Source organism: Bison bison, unplaced genomic scaffold (genome assembly GCF_000754665.1).
Source record: "Bison bison bison isolate TAMUID 2011002044 unplaced genomic scaffold, Bison_UMD1.0 scf7180017864456, whole genome shotgun sequence".
NCBI lineage: Eukaryota > Metazoa > Chordata > Mammalia > Artiodactyla > Bovidae > Bison > Bison bison.
This window is the reverse complement of record NW_011495018.1, coordinates 11,688,650-11,693,183: the sequence shown is the minus strand read 5'-3', so window position 1 is coordinate 11,693,183 and position 4,534 is coordinate 11,688,650.

Here is a 4,534-nt window from a genome sequence, read left to right as displayed (position 1 = left end):
AACCCAGGTCTCCCACATTGCAGGCAAATTTTTTACCATCTTAGCTACTAGGGAAGGACAGGAACTAAATATTTTTTACCTTGGTGACTCGTGGAAAATAAGCCATCGATTCACTGACTGGATTTATCGAGTGCCTGGTTAGAAGCATAGGCTCTAGAGTCAATTGACTGAGTTCAAATCCCGCCTCTCCAAGTCATGAGCTTTGGGACACTGAGCAAGTTACCTAGTGTCTTTAAAACTTAATTGAGGAGAATCTTAGTAATAAGTATACATTAGGCCACTGGGAGGATTGTTTCAGGATTAGTTCCTTGAGAAGCAGATGGCGAGAGAGAAATTGGCCAACAGGATTTTATGAAGGGATCCTCCTAAGAGTAACACCAGTAAAAATGAGACCAGGAAGCATGACTGGGCAGAGGGAGAAGCTGAGCTGGGATGCAGTCCCAAGCAAATAGCAGCCCACCCCAGGGGCATGCTCTGGAGCTGGGAGAGCACGTTAGCAATGCCTTGAGTTGAACCCAAAGGACAGGGTCCTGATGCCCCTCAGTCAAACAACCACCAGATCCTGGCTGCCCTGAGAAGGAGATGTGACCTTGGGCAAGACAACTTTCATCAGCTTAGTCAGTCTGCAAAGGACGCTGGTGATTGGTTTCCTACAATGTTCTTAACATCTAGATCCTTCATTCCTGCAAGGGGATTACATTCACTATCACAAAGATTAAATGAGATTATCCACATAAAGCTCATACCACAGTACTTGGCATTCAGTAAATGCTTGCCACTTGGCCACCATTACAATCATTGTTTTTACAACTTTTAATTGCCAGGCACTGTGCTCGAGGCTGGGGACTCAGTGTTGATTGAGATTCTGCTCCTAGGCTCAAGAAACTCAGTGCATAGCAAGTCAGACCATCAGGCAAGCAATTGCAATGCAGTGCACTTGATAGGGTGCCCCAGGATTTGTATGGGAGCATCTAGAAAGGACACATGATCCAGACTAGGAAGGCAAAGGAAAGTGATACCAAAGGTGATACCTGGAGATGGAGAGGAGTCAGCCAGGCAAAGAGTGTGGGACCTGTCAGCAGTGGCGAAGAAGGTTGAGGAGGTAGTGTGCTCATGATGTAGTCCAGCAGAGCCAGCAAAGAGTGGGCATCAGAGAGAGTGGAAGAAGGGTCTTTTACACACCAGGCCAATGAGTGTTGGATTTGGAGATAAAAAGGGCGATGGGGAGCCATTCAAGCATTCTAACCAGAGAGAGGACATGGCCCACTTGTGCTTGAAAATGGTCACTCTGGCCACCATTTGGGCAATGGATTGGACATGAACAACCTAAGAGGCTGTTTCCAGGGTCCACATGAGGGACAAGGATGACCTGGACTAGGCTGGTGGTACTGAAGAAAGAGAGGATACCCATAAACAATGAGTACCGAGGTGATGCCATCTACAGACTCGATGATGATTGGATGGAAAGAGAAAAACGGAAATTCAGGGTCATGCTTCTGATAGGCAAATGAACTGCAGAAGGCCTTGTGTCTTGGTCCATTCGAGCTACTATACCAGACTAATTCAGACTGGGGGTCTTATAAACAATAGAAATGTATTTCTCACAATTCTGGAGGCTGGAAATTCCAAGATCAAGGCACCAGCTGATTCAGTGTCTGGTAGGTGCCAGAGGACAGCCATCTCCTCACTGTGCCTTCACACGGTGGAAGCAAGCAGGGAGAGAGCTCTCTGGTTTTTTTTTTTTTTTTATAAGGGCATTAAACTCATTCATAAGGGCTCCATCCTCATGACCTAAGCATCTCCGAAAGGACCCACCTCCAAATGGCCTCACACTGGGGAATATGTTTCAATATATGAACTTTGGGGGACACAAATATTCAGTCTATAGCCCCTGGGGAATGAGTGTCATAAGATCTAGAAAAATAAAAAGCCATCAAGAGTAGACATGTGCCTCATTATTCAGCATGGCTTAAAGGAGCTTCTTCTAGACAGTTCTCCAAGATTTATGACTCCATTGTAGACAAACCCACTTGAAACCCCTGATGGGCTATAACTCTCAGAAGCGGGTATGTTAATCCCAGAGGAAACTGTTTCCTCCCTGCTTCTCTAGCAAATCTAACAAAAAAGCAAACAAACGTTAACACTAGCAAAAAATGTTCCGTCTTTTGTTTGTTTGTTCCGTCTTTAAATGTAGTTGTAGTGAAATTGAGCAAAGGAAGAAAATACAAATAAACATTCAGTTTGGAATCAACCTTCAATAAACATCCATACTTATTGAATACGGACTCTAGGCCCAACCTTCTGTCAAGGCTTCAAAAATAAGGAAAAATATGAGAGCCACTGGGATTTCCCTGGCAATCCAGTGGTTATGACTCTGTACTTCCAATACAGGGGACACAGGTTTAAGCTCTGGTCAGTGAATTAAGATCCCACATGCCACCCAGTGCAACCAAAAGTAAAAATAAAAAAGAGGCCCACTGACTAGTGCACTTGAGGGCCCAGCTCTTTCAATAATAATACTTCTTACAGTAAATCGGTGCACTAGCATTTGGGTTTATATCTGAGTCTCTTGTGTATTTGGTGGTGACTTGAGTCCATTGTTGTTGTTGTTTAGTCACTAAGGCATGTCTGATTCTTTTGTGACCCCATGGACTGCAGCCTGCCAGGCTCCTCTGTCCATGGGATTTTCCAGGCAAGAAGACTGGAGTGGGTTGCCATTTCCTTCTCCAGGGGGAACTTCCTGACCCAGGGATCAAACCTCTATCTTCTTGTTGGGAGGTGGGTTCTTTACCTCTGTGCCACCTGGAAAGCCTGACCTAGTACAGGTGCTTAAACATCCCTGTGTTTTCACAAAGCTGAGTTTTTGTACTTTAAAGCTGATGAGTAGACCTATGTAAGTGAGACCCCCATTTCACTGAAAATGACTGGCAGGTCTCTTCAGCATTTCTTCCAAAAGGAGTAATTTGGGGGTGGGAAGAGACCCCAAAAAAAGTGTTTCTGAGGGTTCCAGAATATCCTCTGCATTTGAGTTGGAATATTGGGCCCAATATTACTTTAGCCCAAGGCACCTTCTCAAAAATGTTTCTGGGGAAGGGAATGAGCCTGCAGGCCTAAAAATCTAAAATGAGACCTCCCAACATACCACTTCTGGGGGCATACTCTCTCTCTCTCCCAGAGGAATTGAGGTGCTCGGTGGAGGTTACAAGTGTAAACACCATTTCATTAACCACACAAAAATTTTTCATAATTTGAATTCTTTCCTGCTTTCCAAAGGGCTTCCCAGGTGGCTCAGTGGGTAAAGAATCCGCCTACAATTCAAGAGACATGGGTTTGATCCCTAAGTCGGGAAGATACCCTGGAGAAGTAAATGGCAACCCACTCCTGTATTCTTCCCTGGACGGAGGAGCCTGGCGGGCTCCACAGGGTCGCTAAGAGTCGGAGGTGACTGAGCACGCATGACTTACACTACTTTCCAAATGAAGTCAGATTAAGATAGCAAGAACCAACTTGCACCATCAACAAGCCCTAAACCCCAAAGAATGTTTTTTCTATAAAGTTCTTCACTGCAACGACAGAGTCTACATTTAAGACATGTGCTTCAGCAACATGCATGCGCTGATGCAATCTTTCTTTAGGATTCGAAAGAAACGCAGGTGAATTTCTATTTGTACTTCCATTTTTCTCCCTGGCTTGCTTCTGGTGTCGGATCAACATTCCAGAGCCCCTTCCGGACGGCCCTTAAGCCCATGGGAAAAAAGTGATTAACTGAGGGTCACCAGTGTCCCGGAGTATCAGTAATCTAGGGGTGCAAAGGCGAGGTGGGAGAGACTCTAGTTAATCCCCAACGATTTAAAAGGCTAACGATGAGTTTGTTTTTACACGAAGGAGCCAGTCCCGGGAACACCCACGCGGCTCGAAGAAGACCAAGCGAATCCGAAAACCGAAACCGGCCCAGGACACACAGATGACGTCCCCTGGGGTTTGCTCGACCTGCCGCTCGGCGGCACAGGGATCCCTCGGATGCAAACCCCCCGCCCAGCTCAGGGACAACTCCGCCAGGGATCCCCTGCCCCCCGGGAACCGCGAATGTAGGGGAAGAGGTGGCGGGGTGGAGGAGGGGCGGCCGGCGGATGCTCCGCCCACGCCCCGCCCCGCCCCGATTATAGCCGATGACTCAGGGCGGAGCTCCGCATCCAACCCGAGCCGCCGCCAACTTCTCTGGATGGGACCAGAAGTTTCTAGCCGGCCAGTTGCTACCTCCCTTTATCTCCTCCTTCCCCTTTGGCAGCGAGGAGGCTATTTCCAGACACTTCCAGCCCTCTCCGGCCACGTCACCCCCTCCTTTAATTCATAAAGGTGCCCGGCGCCGGCTTCCCGGACACGTCGGCGGCGCTCCCGACTCTCCGCTCCGGCCGCGGCCAGCGAGCGACCCTACACCTGGAGGTCCGGCACCCCGCGACCCCGTGACCCAGCACCCCGCGACCCGGCACCCTGCACCCTAGCACCCCGGCGGCCGCCCCTCCGGGCCGACCCC